The sequence below is a fragment of the Apium graveolens genome, chromosome 8 (assembly GCF_009905375.1).
Source record: "Apium graveolens cultivar Ventura chromosome 8, ASM990537v1, whole genome shotgun sequence".
Classification (NCBI taxonomy): domain Eukaryota; kingdom Viridiplantae; phylum Streptophyta; class Magnoliopsida; order Apiales; family Apiaceae; genus Apium; species Apium graveolens.
In genome coordinates this window covers 84625727-84644959 of record NC_133654.1, presented here as the reverse complement: position 1 = coordinate 84644959, position 19233 = coordinate 84625727, and the positions used below count along the sequence as shown (strand labels likewise).

The 19233-nt window shown below is 37.3% G+C and overlaps 1 non-coding gene across 1 annotated transcript; it reads right to left on the bottom strand.

Moving 5' to 3' along the window:
- Positions 1-16762: 16762 nt before the first annotated feature.
- LOC141682089 (small nucleolar RNA R71) lies at positions 16763-16869 on the bottom strand. Its single transcript, XR_012559492.1, has one exon. It is a non-coding gene; the product is annotated as a small nucleolar RNA R71 (small nucleolar RNA).
- Between the last annotated feature and the right edge of the window lie 2364 nt (positions 16870-19233).

Here is a 19233-nt window from a genome sequence, read left to right as displayed (position 1 = left end):
TTCTTAATTCCACCTTTAAAAGGTACCTGCATCCTTCCATGGATAAATCAAGTCATATATCCCTGATAAGGGTGTCTTATTCAATCATTCCCACCTCGATAGTATATGCCTAATTTCAAAATAACACCTGTATACAAAATGAGGTTAATCAAAATGGCCTCCAAAAGGTAACAACGGTTATCCGCTTTTCTTGCCTAATCTGGTAACGATAACAAGGATGTTCTGGAAGATATTGGTCGTGTTCAACGTGAACTTCTTCTTAATAATTCCTTATTTACTTTTGTTGTTTATTTCAACAGTCACCTCAATGTTGGGATATCTTTCATATCTGGCGTCTCCCTTTCTAGGTATCATGCCACCGGTCTTACACTTCACCTTCTTGAAGGTCACTTCCTTCATCCAATTTTCTTAATTTCTTACTTTCTTGTCTCCTCAGTCTATCCGCGTCTCATTATTTATCCTTCGAATTATCTCAAGGTTTCCTCGAATCTTCCCAACTTACAGGGGATAAAATATATGTATCTCTTATGCCCTCAACCATCAATTTTAACTCATGGTGAATCACCCTCATCCTGACGAAGGCATACTTTTCTATGTCTATTGCTACTAGTCTTTAGGGTTTCCTCATACCCAACTCCTTTCTCTTATCATTATTTCATGAACCAACACAACCTAAGGATTGATTTCAAACATCCCGTCATTCTGGATTCGTGTCCTTAGAACGAATCTTGACGAATTTTACAACTTAGATTCACAATTCCTCATACTCGTCTGCCTTTGTTCTGGCTTTAAAGCTTTTACACTATCCCCATAACCTTGGGAAGTACTTTCCTGAAAATAATTGACTGAACTTAAATCAGTTTATTATAATCTCTTGCTCCGTGCCTTCCTTGGTCTTTCACCAGCGGGTGGTCTCTCTCTTAGGAGGGTAAGTGACAAAAACAGTCTTTTGTGGTTCGTCAATCATTCAGAATCTCAAATGATTCCTCTATTTCCTTTAGCCAGGCTCTTGCCTCGACTAGGTCAACCTTTTCCTTGGAACTCTGAGAGCTTAACGACTTAAAGGTCATGAAAGAATTTCCTACCGCATTGTTTCCTCAAGGTGGTGGTTGGGGATAATAGTCTAAGTTCTTTTTAGACAGGTCCATGAATTGCCGTATAGGAGTACCGTCTCGGGTCTCCTTATCTTGCTCGACTTCTATTTTCTCAGTATGAAATGTTTCATCCTTCTCCCATACTTGGGGTTATTTTATACGTTAAAATCCTCATTTTCCACTTCATTATGTTATGGGTTCCTTCTATCTTGATGGCGTCCTCCCTGACTATCACATTCAGGGTTTGCCCTAAATCTTATTCCTTGAACTATGACTTTCATCTAGGATGTCATCTTTAAGCTCTTAAACATTTGGAACCCAAATTTTATAGGAATACCTCATTATTCCCTTATCATCTTTCTCGGTATTAATCTCATATTTATTTGTTGGCTCTCTGCCTTCATTCATCACCTTTTTCTGACACAATATGCTCTTTTCCAATAATTCGGTCTCTATTGCAATCTCAAGCAGCTTTTCGGTACCGGCTCCGGTTACCTTCACTACTATTTCCATTTTCTCAAAATCTCTTATCAACTCTCCCAAAGACATTATCATCTTGAGTCTCTCCTTTTTACTAAGGGCATCAGCCACCACATTGGCTTTCCCCGAATGATAAAGAATCTCATAATCGTAATCCTTGATTAGCTCTAACCACCTCATTTGGCACATGTTGAGCTCTTTTCTGCGTGAAAATGTACTAGAGCACTTATGGCTTAGGTAATTCTCGCACTTCTCTCCATACAAGTAGTGCCTCCCATCTTTAGGGCAAAACTATTGCCATGAGCCCAAGCTCATAGGTGGGGATATCGAATTTTATATTCCCTTAATTATCTTGACGCGTACGCGATTACCTTGCTGTGCTGTATAAGAAGCACCCTAATTCCTTATGCGAAGCGTCACTACAATTCACAAAATCTCCTTTTTCATCCGGCAACGCCAACATATGGGTCGCCACCAACCTTTGCTTTAGTTGTTAAAATCTTTTCTCGTATTTCTCTGTCCATTCAAACTTCTTAGTCTTACGAGTAAGCCGCTTCAAAGGGGCTACTATCTTTACCAACTTGAACGAACCTCCGGTAGTGACCGGCCAATCCTACCTCTGGTAGTTTCCCTAACCATGGTCATCAGTTCCTCAATGGTCCTTTATTCATTCTTGTTAGGATCTTCCACGAGATCCTCCTCAGCAACAATCCCATCCAGGACAACATCCTCAACCATTACATCCTCAATATGAACATCATCCGGTCCTGCGTTAGGACGCTCTATCGGATCCACAATCCGATCTCCAATTAGTAATAAAACATCATTGCGCTGTCACTTCTCAACCTCAGGGTTCGGAGTCCCGCTACCATATACGATAACGAACTACGCTACTATCACGATATTTATAAGGGTTCCCATAAGGGTTTTAACTGTCAGTACTACGTTAGGTAGTCCGACTATGAACTTGGCAAGAGTTCTTATTATCTTAGTGAAATTATTATCTTAACGTCACATCATCTCTTAGGTTTATAACGCTTAGCTCTGATACCATTTCTGTAATACCCCCAGATCCGGGGTCGGGGATCCGGGTCGTCACGATCATTCTTTCCACAATATCACTTCACTTAATTAATAATAATAACCTTATGCTGTGACCCCACACTAACACACACCACAACCCGTTATAGTCTCAGAGATGAAATTGAAATAAGTACAAGTCTTTAAATCCACAATTTAAAAGTTATTACAACCCAAAATGATTACTTGATAAATTTACAGTTAATTGCCATTATCTGCCACAAGTTATAATTATACATAATTTGATTCTCAAAAATAGAATGCCTGATCTACCAATAGATCTACCTCTGCAGCTATAGCAGCTACAACATCATCGGGAAGACGCGGGACGCTTCCCACGCGCTTGCGCTGGGTCTGCTGGAGTCTGGCCATCTTTCCTAACTGTTGTTGTGTGATGAAGAAATAAAGCAAGAGTGAGCCTTATAGCTCGCAAGATAATATATAGTGATAACAATGATATAAGTATCTAAATGGATACTTACTAGAATCTTTTATCAAACGTAAGATAATTACTTACTAGATATAAGTAGAAACAAGGGATGAAGTTACCAAATACTTCACTATACTTATATCATTTAAAAAGCTACTTGAACTACCACTGTTCAAAGTATAATGAGCTTTCAACAGTTCATCAGATAGATGAGACTACAAGACAAGATTTGAATAGATTAAATCTTTGAAATATTATTAAAGGAAATGAAGTTATGATATACTTCATTAAGTTCTGATATATATATATATATATCCACATATACATCTTCTTTATACATTTCCTGAAAACCTCTGTCATGTAAAGTATGAACAGAATTGAAATATCCAATAAATTTGGAAAGGAAAAGAATTTGGCATAAACCAGATATCTTGCTGATCAGGCAAAGATACCCATAAGTAACCTTTTCTACTAGTAGATGGACGAATTCCCCACTGGTCATCACCCTGGTCTCAATAGGACCTTATGCTGGACTGCCACTCAGCCACTTATGCATTTGATGGACTCCCACTGAGCCACTTACACTATCATGGACGCCCACTGAGCCCATGTTGCTTATGCCGACTCAATAGATGGACTTACTTCCCGAACGTTAGGTAAGTAATCAATTCATTTACCAAAACTGCAACCTTGTTGCGAATATAAATTACACCACAGAGCCGGATCCCTCAGGTTTTGAGCGAGTATTTAAATCCCCTTAAAAAGGAAGATCTTAAATATAAAAATGAGTTTTGGGATCCGCTCTAACTTTTAAAAATCATTTTGAAGACTCGAAAACACTTTAAAGAGTGTTTGGAATAAAACTGATTTAATGAAGTAAATCAGTCCCCAGTATATTTAGAAAATGTCTGAATATTATTATTTAAATAATATTCCCATAAGAATAATCTTTATAAAAATAATTGAAGTAGAAGTATTAAAACTTATACTTGAAACGAGTATTAAATAACCAAAGATATACTTATATGAAAGTACTATCTTTATTTGAATAATCAAAAATAAGTTTGATTATTGACACCTTATTCTTTAATAAAATAAAGAATATATCTTAGCAAATAATAGGAGTCATAGATCCTCAAATGAATATTCAAATAATATTCATTAAATAATATAAACTGAGTCATAAGCCCTCGAATGAATATTCAAATAATATTCAATAAATAATATAAAAGAGTCATAAGTCCTCGAATGAATATTCAAATAATATTCAATAAATAATATAAAAGAGTCATAAGCCCTCGAATGAATATTCAAATAATATTCAATAAATAATATAAAAGAGTCATAAGCCCTCGAATGAATATTCAAAATAATATTCATTTAATATAAAGGAGTCATAAGCCTTCGAATAATATTCGAAATAATATTCAATAATAAAATAAGGTTAAAGTTATCGAATAAACCTTATTCGATTAATAGTTTTGAAAACTATGACCATATATATATATAAGTATATATATATATTTATATCCATATATACAAAATCTACTCGGGATCCTCGACTCCCGGTTTTAGAAAATATTTTCACCTTTGGGTCCCTATACTAAGGATATATGCAAATTACCGCTATCCTCTAGCATAGGTATTATCAACTGAATCAACAGATATATATGGAAAAAATACGAAACATGCATGCATATATATATACCATAGCAGCATGCTTCAATATATTGCAACATTTGCTAATTAACCAACATGCATTTATCGCAAGATAATGCATATACATATATACATCACAACATCAGTTATAACGGGTAGAAAACTTGCCTGAGCGACTGGGGGTTACGAATTGGTCGGGACGAGTCTGGTAACCTATAAGCAACAAGTAAGTTGGAATTAAACCAAAGTCACTTGTAAATCTATACTCTAGCCAACTCAGACTCTAACGCTCGTTTTGCGCTTACTGATTCTCTTAAGTCACTCGAGTACCCTCGGCTCCACCATTTTTAATAATTTAACCTTTACGAGTTTTAAGGCGATTCCTTCGCGAGTGTCTTACCCACTGCCTAACACACTTACCATAAATGTTTCATACATTAATTAACCCTTTTTGGTCTTTAACCTATGTTTCAAAGTAAGGCGAGGGGAAAAGTTTCGTTCGCGAAACGCCGTTACTTGAAACGGTCGTTTCTCCTAAACCGTGCATCGGAATCGAATGAACTACATATCAAAACGAAGCTCGTAACATGAGCTATCTAAACATGGCAATGGTCATAATCTAGCAGGGGGTTCTCGGGTCCTAATGTTATCCACAAAAACAGTCTAAAGAAAATCGGACGTTACGACGGCTATGTTTACGCGATTTCCCAATTTAAAACCATTGAAAACCAACCCAATTCAACCTCAAATCCAACATACAACCAACATCCATCCTTATCACATCATAACAACCCCAACCAATTCAATTTTAACATTCATACTTATGCCTAAGCTTGAATTTAACTATACTACATTCTTTTAACCAAAACAACAAGATTTACCAATCCGATTCAATACCATTTCAATCCCAAACTCTAAATCACAAACATCAAGCTACAATATCACCCTACTAATCAAAATCATCTTATAATACATAGGAATCTAGGGTTTGGAGATGATATACCTTCCTTGAAGTGGTGGGAGGAGCTAGGAAGCCTTAAGAAGCTTTGAGAAGTCTTAGGAATGCTTGGATCTTCAAGGAAATCAAGAAAAATTTCAAGTTAAAAACTTGAAAACACTATTCATTATCTTCTTCTTTGATTAAATGAAGAAGACTGAGAAGGAATTGATGGCTTAAACTCATGATATAGCCCTAACTAAGCATAAGGATGATTAGGGAATTAACTCACCAATTTAGGAAGCTTGGATCTTTGATTTTGAAATTCCTTGCCTTTAAAATGTTAAAAAGCCGAGAGCATGAAGAACAATGCCTTGGTTTCTTTTTTTTTTTTTGATTTTGATGAAAGTGATTTGCTTGGCTTGGTTGGTTTGATTTTTGTGTTTGTTTTAGTAAATTATCTAGTTGCCCTTGATTTTGTGTGGTTAAAAAGCCACCACATCTCCTTCCTTCCCATGTCATGCTTGTGTCATCCTCATGATGTCATCCTCCCCTCCTTGTCCTCTTCTTATTGGTTAGGTGACATCATCCTCTCTAATCCCTTTGATTAACTTCCTAATTGTTTGCCTAATGACCGCTGATCTGTCATACGGTTCGCTTAACTTCCGTTTTCGTTTATCGTTTGAGGGATCATACCCGGGATCTTATTACTTAGGTTCCCTCAACCTTTCTCAATACATTATATTCCTTTTTATGATCCTCTATTATAATCCTTTAATTTAAATCCTTCGTATCCTGTTACCTTATACTCAATTCTTTCCGCATCTAGGGTATTTCCGGGAAAAACCAAAGTGTTCGGAATTGGATTCTGACGATCTTTACATACACTTATATACCATATAGAGTACTAATAAAATCTCAGAATATCCATAACAGAACCCCTACATAGTGTGACATGAAAAGTTTTCTCATTCAGCAAAAACACTATTCATAAGGGTTTCAAAAATTTCCAAAAATTGGGGTTATTACAGTCTCCCCTCATTAAAAGGATTCCGTCCCGGAATCAGATAGAAAATGAATAGGGATACCCTCTTAGCATTGCACTTTCTAACTCTCAAGTAAATTTTCCCACATTGTGGTCCTACCACCAAACTCTGTCTAGTTTGATAATCCTTCTCCTAAACACTTGTTCCTTTTCACTCTATAACCCTTCCTGGTCACTTCATATAGGTTATGTCGGGTTGCATGTCTATGCGCTCATATGCCCCTATTTATCTGGCATCTGAATTACACTTCCTTAACATTGATACGTGGAACATGTTACGACCTGCTACATGTTCGGGGTTAGGGCTAGCTCATATGCTATCCTCCCAATACGTCTTAATATATCCAAGGGTCCAACAATTCGTGGACTTAGCTTTCCTTTCTTTCCGAATCTCATCAACCCATTTCCCAAGGGATACCTATAACATTACTAGGTCCCCTATTTCCCATTCCTTGTCCTTTCGTGTTAAATCAACATACTTCGTGTTCCCATCTTGGGCTACTACCAGCCATCCTCTGATTAGATTTATCATATCCTTGGTCCTTTGGACTACTGCGGGTCCGAGCATCTTGCGCTCTACATCTTCATCCTAACATAAGGGAGATCGACATTGTCTTCCCTCAAGGATCTCATAAGGCGACATCTCGATAATGACATATGATCTATTGTCGTAAGATAACTTAATCCGCGTTAAGTGATCATTCCAAATTCTTTCAAGTCTATTGCACAGACTCTCATTATAGCTTTTAGCATTAGAGCTTTTGCTTCTCACTACCCATTCTTTTCCAGTTCGTAATCGCTATTACCTTCCGTTCCTAATATTATACTGGTTATACCTTTGGCTCGTTAGCGTTCTATAACCTTTTAATAACCACGTCAACCTTAGTATCACGAATGTGTTTCCATTCCGCATACTACCACCACTTTATTACTCCTTTTTCAGTTGTTTCTATTTTCCAAAATTTGATCAATCAAATTGAAGTAAAGGAATTTGTTGAGAGATCACTATGATCATGAACACTTGTTATATCGCATAGTTAGTACAGAAGGTGGCCCACCTTTAGTACTTGACAAGCAATTAAACAATAGCTGGTATCCTACTCGGCTTCTATCACACTGTTAGATAGTCATTCGGCAATACCTCCCCTTCTAGAAGGGTTGTTCTTCTCAGTTTACATGAAATGAAAAGAGAGAAAAGAACGAACTGAAGAGAATTGTATATATGAAAAAAAATAATATACTGCCACAAAATATCTGGCTTGGAACCTACCTCTGAACTATAGAGGTTTGTCATAGAAGAACAAAACATAAATGTATTTATATCAACATCAAGTATTATAGCATCGCATTTCACGTGCCTAAATATTTTTGCTATTCCGTCCATCATTCTATGGACCCATGCTCTTCCTCGAGCTTATACTCAATCACCTTTGAAATTCCCTCGACATCGAAAATCGAATCTGGGATCTCATTCTATACATCATCGTTACTAGAATTCTATGCTTGCACCGCAACCTTCCTCATATAATAATACGACTCTCTATTGATAAGAAAGAATAATTATTCACTAGGTAGATACTCTACTTAATTAGTCTATCAATGATAACTTATACACTACCACGACCCGATTAGTGGTACTCAATCTCAACACTCATTCTAATACAACTCTCACGGTTGTAATCAGCTCATTACTCGCAGAATCATTACTGCATTACTATGGTCCACCACTGACCTACTGTCGTCATTCACTTTTCCATGAAATCTTAATATCTAACCATACGGAGTCCATACCTGTCGTATCAAATCCTTCTAAGGAGGTAACATAATCACCATTCATGATTCATGAAGAACACTCCTGATCCTGACATACATACATGACATGAAGCAGATAAAATTGCAGAAGAGTTTCAATCAAAGCAACGATAGCAGGTTAATACCATTCTTAATCATACGCCCTAAATAGAAGACTTAACTCAAGGGTTCATCTAGTCCTTTTTGAAACATGGTCCTGGCTTATCTCAAGATAGTACCTTCCAAGATAGATAGCCCGCTCATGGCGATTACACGAATTAACCCTTTACCAACTACTATTACGGCTGGGTATTGCACAGTCATCAGAGGGAATGTCAATCTTCCAAACCATAATACAACCTTCATCTTTTAACCATCATCACTGTATCCTTTGGCACAAGCGCCTAAAATTATCCTCTTACCTTTAAAGTGTCGGCCACCTCTTTGGCCTTTCCTGATAGTAAAATTTCCATACAGTCAATGTCATTTTAACCGCCTCCAAATAAATTTTCTACCTTATTTCAATCACAGCTTATGTGAAAATGCTTTCCTTAAAATCTGATGAGTAATTTTTTTTTTTTTTACCATTTTTCCATAAGTTATCCCCTTAGTCTTTAGAGGTTAATCACTGTCATGACTGACTCTCAATCATAATTAGAACATCTTTTATCTTAAGTCCTAATTGCCCTGAACAATTTCGACCATTACTGGTTCGATCCATACTTTCTTGTGGTTTAACACGTGCCCCACTTGGCAACATTATAATTACGTCATATTTCCTTTATCAACATTTCTATTCTTGAGAATTTTTGAATATTATCTTTCTCCTTGTAAAACCTCTAAGGTTATCCTTCAATCGTTCCTCCTGTATTCCCTAGATACAGGGCATATCAAAATACCATTTACTATTACTAGAACCATTGTCTATATACCTCTGAAAATTTCTCCACTGATTCTTAAAGGTTGTTGTTACCTTAACCCTTTCCAAATCATACTGTCAAAACTCATACTGTCCCTATTAAGGGTGAAATGCCAACCTTTATGCATTCCCCTAGGATTCATTTTAAGTTACCGATGTTCTATTCTTAATTCCACCTTTAAAAGGTACCTGCATCCTTCCATGGATAAATCAAGTCATATATCCCTGATAAGGGTGTCTTATTCAATCATTCCCACCTCGATAGTAATGCCTAATTTCAAAATAACATCTGTATACAAAATGAGGTTAATCAAAATGGCCTCCAAAAGGTAACAACGGTTATCCACTTTTCTTGCCTAATCTGGTAACGATAACAAGGATGTTCTGGAAGATATTGGTCGTGTTCAACGTGAACTTCTTCTTAATAATTCCTTATTTACTTTTGTTGTTTATTTCAACAGTCACCTCAATGTTGGGATATCTTTCATATCTGGCGTCTCCCTTTCTAGGTATCATGCCACCGGTCTTACACTTCACCTTCTTGAAGGTCACTTCCTTCATCCAATTTTCTTAATTTCTTACTTTCTTGTCTCCTCAGTCTATCCGCGTCTCATTATTTATCCTTCGAATTATCTCAAGGTTTCCTCGAATCTTCCCAACTTACAGGGGATAAAATATATGTATCTCTTATGCCCTCAACCATCAATTTTAACTCATGGTGAATCACTCTCATCCTGACGAAGGCATACTTTTCTATGTCTATTGCTACTAGTCTTTAGGGTTTCCTCATACCCAACTCCTTTCTCTTATCATTATTTCATGAACCAACACAACCTAAGCATTGATTTCAAACATCCCGTCATTCTGGATTCGTGTCCTTAGAACGAATCTTGACGACTTTTACAACTTAGATTCACAATTCCTCATACTCGTCTGCCTTTGTTCTGGCTTTAAAGCTTTTACACTATCCCCATAACCTTGGGAAGTACTTTCCTGAAAATAATTGACTGAACTTAAATCAGTTTATTATAATCTCTTACTCCGTGCCTTCCTTGGTCTTTCACCAGCGGGTGGTCTCTCTCTTAGGAGGGTAAGTGACAAAAACAGTCTTTTGTGGTTCGTCAATCATTCAGAATCTCAAATGATTCCTCTATTTCTTTTAGCCAGGCTCTTGCCTCGACTAGGTCAACCTGTTCCTTGGAACTCTGAGAGCTTAGCGACTTAAAGGTCATGAAAGAATTTCCTACCGCATTGTTTCCTCAAGGTGGTGGTTGGGGATAATAGTCTAAGTTCTTTTTAGACAGGTCCATGAATTGCCGTATAGGAGTACCGTCTCGGGTCTCCTTATCTTGCTCGACTTCTATTTTCTCAGTATGAAATGTTTCATCCTTCTCCCATACTTGGAGTTATTTTATACGTTAAAATCCTCATTTTCCACTTCATTATGTTATGGGTTCCTTCTATTTTGATGGCGTCCTCCCTGACTATCACATTCAGGGTTTGCCCTAAATCTTATTCCTTGAACTATGACTTTCATCTAGGATCTCATCTTTAAGCTCTTAAACATTTGGAACCCAAATTTTATAGGAATACCTCATTATTCCCTTATCATCTTTCTCGGTATTAATCTCATATTTATTTGTTGGCTCTCTGCCTTCATTCATCACCTTTTTCTGACACAATATGCTCTTTTCCAATAATTCGGTCTCTATTGCAATCTCAAGCAGCTTTTCGGTACCGGCTCCGGTTACCTTCACTACTATTTCCATTTTCTCAAAATCTCTTATCAACTCTCCCAAAGACATTATCATCTTGAGTCTCTCCTTTTTACTAAGGGCATCAGCCACCATATTGGCTTTCCCCGAATGATAAAGAATCTCATAATCGTAATCCTTGATTAGCTCTAACCACCTCATTTGGCACATGTTGAGCTCTTTTCTGCGTGAAAATGTACTAGAGCACTTATGGCTTAGGTAATTCTCGCACTTCTCTCCATACAAGTAGTGCCTCCCATCTTTAGGGCAAAACTATTGCCATGAGCCCAAGCTCATAGGTGGGGATATCGAATTTTATATTCCCTTAATTATCTTGACGCGTACGCGATTACCTTGCTGTGCTGTATAAGAAGCACCCTAATTCCTTATGCGAAGTGTCACTACAATTCACAAAATCTCCTTTTTCATCCGGCAACGCCAACATATGGGTCGCCACCAACCTTTGCTTTAGTTGTTAAAATCTTTTCTCGTATTTCTCTGTCCATTCAAACTTCTTAGTATTACGAGTAAGCCACTTCAAAGGGGCTACTATCTTTACCAACTTGAACGAACCTCCGGTAGTGACCGGCCAATCCTACCTCTGGTAGTTTCCCTAACCATGGTCATCAGTTCCTCAATGGTCCTTTATTCATTCTTGTTAGGATCTTCCACGAGATCCTCCTCAGCAACAATCCCATCCAGGACAACATCCTCAACCATTACATCCTCAATATGAACATCATCCGGTCCTGCGTTAGGACGCTCTATCGGATCCACAATCTGATCTCCAATTAGTAATAAAACATCATCGCGCTGTCACTTCTCAACCTCAGGGTTCGGAGTCCCGCTACCATATACGATAACGAACTACGCTACTATCACGATATTTATAAGGGTTCCCATAAGGGTTTTAACTGTCAGTACTACGTTAGGTAGTCCGACTATGAACTTGGCAAGAGTTCTTATTATCTTAGTGAAATTATTATCTTAACGTCACATCATCTCTGAGGTTTATAACGCTTAGCTCTGATACCATTTCTGTAACACCCCCAGATCCGGGGTCGGGGATCCGGGTCGTCACGGTCTTTCTTTCCACAATATCACTTCACTTAATTAATAATAATAACCTTATGCTGTGACCCCACACTAACACACACCACAACCCGTTATAGTCTCAGAGATGAAATTGAAATAAGTACAAGTCTTTGAATCCACAATTTAAAAGTTATTACAACCCAAAATGATTACTTGATAAATTTACAGTTAATTGCCATTATCTGCCACAAGATATAATTATACATAATTTGATTCTCAAAAATAGAATGGCTGATCTACCAATAGATCTACCTCTGCAGCTATAGCAGCTACAACATCATCGGGAAGACGCGGGATGCTTCCCACACGCTTGCACTGGGTCTGCTGGAGTCTGGCCATCTTTCCTAACTGTTGTTGTGTGATGAAGAAATAAAGCAAGAGTGAGCCTTACAGCTCGCAAGATAATATATAGTGATAACAATGATATAAGTATCTAAATGGATACTTACTAGAATCTTTTATCAAACGTAAGATAATTACTTACTAGATATAAGTAGAAACAAGGGATGAAGTTACCAAATACTTCACTAAACTTATATCATTTAAAAAGCTACTTGAACTACCACTGTTCAAAGTATAATGAGCTTTCAACAATTCATCAGATAGATGAGACTACAAGACAAAATTTGAATAGATTAAATCTTTGAAATATTATTAAAGGAAATGAAGTTATGATATACTTCATTAAGTTCTGATATATATATATATATCCACATATACATCTTCTTTATACATTTCCTGAAAACCTCTGTCATGTAAAGTATGAACAGAATTGCAATATCCAATAAATTTGGAAAGGAAAAGAATTTGGCATAAATCAGATATCTTGCTGATCAGGCAAAGATACCCATAAGTAACCTTTTCTACTAGTAGATGGACGAATTCCCCACTGGTCATCACCCTGGTCTCAATAGGACCTTATGCTGGACTGCCACTCAGCCACTTATGCATTTGATGGACTCCCACTGAGCCACTTACACTATCATGGACGCCCACTGAGCCCATGTTGCTTATGCCGACTCAATAGATGGACTTACTTCCCGAATGTTGGGTAAGTAATCAATTCATTTACCAAAACTGCAACCTTGTTGCGAATATAAAATACACCACAGAGCCGGATCCTTCAGGTTTTGAGCGAGTATTTAAATCCCCTTAAAAAGGAAGATCTTAAATATAAAAATGAGTTTTGGGATCCGCTCTAACTTTTAAAAATCATTTTGAAGACTCGAAAACACTTTAAAGAGTGTTTGGAATAAAACTGATTTAATGAAGTAAATCAGTCCCCAGTATATTTAGAAAATGTCTGAATATTATTATTTAAATAATATTCCCATAAGAATAATCTTTATAAAAATAATTGAAGTAGAAGTATTAAAACTTATACTTGAAACGAGTATTAAATAACCAAAGATATACTTATATGAAAGTACTATCTTTATTTGAATAATCGAAAATAAGTTTGATTATTGACACCTTATTCTTTAATAAAATAAAGAATATATCTCAGCAAATAATCGGAGTCATAGATCCTCAAATGAATATTCAAATAATATTCATTAAATAATATAAACTGAGTCATAAGCCCTCGAATGAATATTCAAATAATATTCAATAAATAATATAAAAGAGTCATAAGCCCTCGAATGAATATTCAAATAATATTCAATAAATAATATAAAAGAGTCATAAGCCCTCGAATGAATATTCAAATAATATTCAATAAATAATATAAAAGAGTCATAAGCCCTCAAATGAATATTCAAAATAATATTCATTTAATATAAAGGAGTCATAAGCCTTCGAATAATATTCGAAATAATATTCAATAATAAAATAAGGTTAAAGTTATCGAATAAACCTTATTCGATTAATAGTTTTGAAAACTATGACCATATATATATATAAGTATATATATATATTTATATCCATATATACAAAATCTACTCGGGATCCTCGACTCCCGGTTTTAGAAAATATTTTCACCTTTGGGTCCCTATACTAAGGGTATATGCAAATTACCGCTATCCTCTAGCATAGGTATTATCAACTGAATCAACAGATATATATGGAAAGAATACGAAACAGGCATGCATATATATATACCATAGCAGCATGCTTCAATATATTGCAACATTTGCTAATTAACCAACATGCATCTATCGCAAGATAATGCATATACATATATACATCACAACAACAGTTATAACGGGTAGAAAACTTGCCTGAGCGACTGGGGGTTACGAATGGCTCGGGACGAGTCTGGTAACCTATAAGCAACAAGTAAGTTAGAATTAAACCAAAGTCACTTGTAAATCTATAATCTAGCCAACTCAGACTCTAACGCTCGTTTTGCGCTTACTGATTCTCTTAAGTCACTCGAGTACCCTCGGCTCCACCATTTTTAATAATTTAACCTTTACGAGTTTTAAGGCGATTCCTTCGCGAGTGTCTTACCCACTGCCTAACACACTTACCATAAATGTTTCATACATTAATTAATCCTTTTTGGTCTTTAACCTATGTTTCAAAGTAAGGCGAGGGGAAAAGTTTCGTTCGCGAAACGCCGTTACTTGAAACGGTCGTTTCTCCTAAACCGTGCATCGGAATCGAACGAACTACATATCAAAACGAAGCTCGTAACATGAGCTATCTAAACATGACAATGGTCATAATCTAGCAGGGGGTTCTCGGGTCCTAATGTTATGCACAAAAACAGTCTAAAGAAAATCGGACGTTACGACGGCTATGTTTACGCGATTTTCCAATTTAAAACCATTCAAAACCAACCCAATTCAACCTCAAATCCAACATACAACCAACATCCATCCTTATCACATCATAACAACCCCAACCAATTCAATTTTAACTTTCATACTTTTGCCTAAGCTTGAATTTAACTATACTACATTCTTTTAACCAAAACAACAAGATTTACCAATCCGATTCAATACCATTTCAATCCCAAACTCTAAATCACAAACATCAAGCTACAATATCACCCTACTAATCAAAATCATCTTATAATACATAGGAATCTAGGGTTTGGAGATGATATACCTTCCTTGAAGTGGTGGGAGGAGCTAGGAAGCCTTAAGAAGCTTTGAGAAGTCTTAGGAATGCTTGGATCTTCAAGGAAATCAAGAAAAATTTCAAGTTAAAAACTTGAAAACACTATTCATTGTCTTCTTCTTTGATTAAATGAAGAAGATTGAGAAGGAATTGATGGCTTAAACTCATGATATAGCCCTAACTAAGCATAAGGATGATTAGGGAATTAACTCACCAATTTAGGAAGCTTGGATCTTTGATTTTGAAATTCCTTGCTTTTAAAATGTTAAAAAGCCGAGAGCATGAAGAACAATGCCTTGGTTTCTTTTTTTTTTTGATTTTGATGAAAGTGATTTGCTTGGCTTGGTTGGTTTGATTTTTGTGTTTGTTTTAGTAAATTACCTAGTTGCCCTTGATTTTGTGTGGTTAAAAAGCCACCACATCTTCTTCCTTCCCATGTCATGCTTGTGTCATCCTCATGATGTCATCCTCCCCTCCTTGTCCTCTTCTCATTGGTTGGGTGACATCATCCTCTCTAATCCCTTTGATTAACTTCCTAATTGTTTGCCTAATGACCGCTGATCTGTCATACGGTTCGCTTAACTTCCGTTTTCGTTTATCGTTTGAGGGATCATACCCGGGATCTTATTACTTAGGTTCCCTTAACCTTTCTCAATACATTATATTCCTTTTTATGATCCTCTATTATAATACTTTAATTTAAATCCTTCGTATCCTGTTACCTTATACTCAATTCTTTCCGCATCTAGGGTATTTCCGGGAAAAACCAAAGTGTTCGGAATTGGATTCTGACGATCTTTACATACACTTATATACCATATAGAGTACTAATAAAATCTCAGAATATCCATAACAGAACCCCTACATAGTTTGGCATGAAAAGTTTTCTCATTCAGCAAAAACACTATTCATAAGGGTTTCAAAATTTCCAATAATTGGGGTTATTACAGTTAAAGTTCACTGACTCGGATACTTTTACTTTCACAGTTTATTTGTTTGTGTTTCTGGTATTCATTACAATGGGAGATCCAGCAGCACAATCGAGAGCCTTGATGGATTTTTCTCAACCCAAGATTAATGACATTCAATCTAGCATTGTCCGGACAGCTATCACAGCTAATACCTTTGAGATCAAGCCTGGCATAATTCAATGGGTGCAGAATTCAATCCAGTTTGGGGGTTCTCCAACGGAAGATCCCAATACACACATTAGGGATTTCATAGAGATCTACGACACCTTCAGGTTCAATGGTGTTTCTGAAGATGCTATTAAGCTGAGACTTTTCCCATTCTCTCTGAGGGACAAGGCTAAGAGCTGGTTACACTCTCTACCAGCTGGTTCGATTACTACTTGGGAAGATCTTGCTCAAAAGTTTCTCACTAAATTCTTCCCTATGGCGAAGACAGCTGCAATCAGAAACGTTATTACTCAATTTGCGCAGCAAACAGGAGAATCGCTAAGTGAAGCTTGGGAGCGCTACAAGGAGATGCTTAGGAAGTGTCCTCATCATGGAATTCCTGATTGGATGATCATCACTTGTTTTTACAATGGGTTGGGAGCACAGTCCAGACTCATGCTCGATGCAGCATCAGGCGGAGCATTATGGGCAAAGAGCTATAAGGAAGCTTATGATCTAATTGAACTGATGGCTGCTAATGAATATCAGTATCCAACCCAGAGATATCCACAGGGCAAGGTAGCAGGAGTTCTTGAAGTGGATGCAGCTACGGCTATCACTGCTCAACTAAAGGCGTTGTCTATGAAGATCGATTCTCTGGCTAACTATGGTGTTAAGCAGATAATTAGTGTTTGTGAGCTGTGTGCAGGTCCACATGTGACAGAGCAATGCGCTATATCTAGCGACTCAGCTCAGTTTATGAGCAACTTTCAGAGATCGCAGCAACCAGTTCCAGACACTTATCATCCTGACAACTGGAATCATCCTAACTTCAGCTGGAGCAACAATCAGAATGCGATGCAACAGCCGTTCCAGCAGTTTGGAAATAAGCTATTCGAACCCTCCTAGGTTTCAGCAACAAATTGCACCAAAACAATAACTCCAAATTCAACAACAAATTCATGATGCAGGTCTATCTTCGAATGAAAAATCTGAATTGGAGGAGTTGAGGCTTATGTGCATAAACCAGGCTCTTATATGCCAAAGCCAGGCTAATTATATCAAAACTCTGGAGAACCAAATAGGGCAAATTACTAATGCCTTATTGAATCGGCCACCGGGAATGCTTCCTAGTGATACAGAAGCCAATCCAGGAAAGAGGGAAGTTGAAGAACATGTGAATGCCATCACCTTAAGGTCTGGAAAGGTCGCAAGCCCCCAAATTCAGCAAGACGAAGAGCCTGAAAAATATCAAGATTCAGAAAATGCAGTTGTGGCTGAAGAAGAAGTGCAGAAGGAAGCAGAGGTGGAACCAAGGAAGACTACTGTGGAACACACTCCTCCTGAGGGTAATACAGGGGAGAAGCAGATCTATCCTCCACCTCCTTTTCCTAAAAGGCTGCAGAAGCAGAAGTTGGATAAGCAGTTTGAGAAGTTTTTGGAGGTGTTCAAGAAACTTCATATCAACATACCTTTCGCTGAAGCTCTTGAACAGATGCCTGGCTATACGAGGTTTATGAAAGGTATTCTCTCTCGGAAAGTTAAGCTCGATGACTTAGAGACCATTGCTCTAATGGAGGAATGCAGTGCTGTGCTGTAACAGAAGTTGTCTCCGAAGCTTAAAGATCCTGGAAGCTTAACTATTCCTTGCACCACCGGGAACTTGTCGTTCGACAAGTATTTATGTGATTTAGGAGCTAGCATCAATCTGATGCCTTTATCTATCTTCAAGAAGCTTGGTCTGCCTGATCCGAAACCATCATACATGTCATTGCAACTAGCTGACCATTCCATCGCTTATCCACGAGGTATAGTGGAGGATGTCTTGGTCAAGGTGGATAAACTCTTCTTCCCTGCTGACTTTGTAATTCTTGATTTCAAGGAAGATAAGAAGATTCCCATTATCTTGGGAAGACCATTCTTGGCTACAGGTCGAACTATGATCGATGTGCAAAAAGGAGAGCTTTCGATGAAGGTTTACGATCAAAAGGTCACTTTTAATGTGTTCAAGGAAATAAATTTACCCACAGCTAAAGAGGAGTGCTTTAAAGTAAAGCAAATGCAGGTTTTGAATGCACCTCTGTGGAAGAGGAAGTTGGATTTGCCATTCGATTCTCTTGGGTTAGCAGAGCTGAAATTTTCTCAAGACCGTCTTGAGTCGTCTATTGAAGATGTTTCCATACTTGAGCTTCACCCACTACCAAACCACTTGAGTTATTCATTCTTAGGTGCACCCCATGATAAGGGGTTGGGATATATTTTTGATGATGTAAAGAGTGGCTGAACGGATATTCCAATGCCTACAGAGGGTTCTTCTCATGTGCAACAGGTAGTTGATAGGACTGGTATTGGTGATGAGCAGTACAAGTGAGTGACTAGGCGTATGGAGGCCATGCACGACATTCACCGTCATTTTGCTGCAGATTTGACACATGCTTTCGGTACTGTTGTTCGAGACACTGTTGGCGAGGTTGATTGGCCACCTGATCCTCCACCCGAAGAGGGTGATCTTTCCGACGACTAGGTATGTCTGAAATCCTTATTATTACCTTCAATGAGGACATTGAAAATTTTAAGTTTGGGGGTGATAATGTAAGGATTAGTAGTGTGTGTCCATATAGATTCATATAGATTCATGTTGCATGTTTAGTTGTAGTTCATTCATATTTTTGTATGATTGTTCATTTAGGACATATTTGTTTGTTTTTATGTAATTTCATATAGTTGCATTTGCATGCATATTTAGCATGATCCCTTAAGAT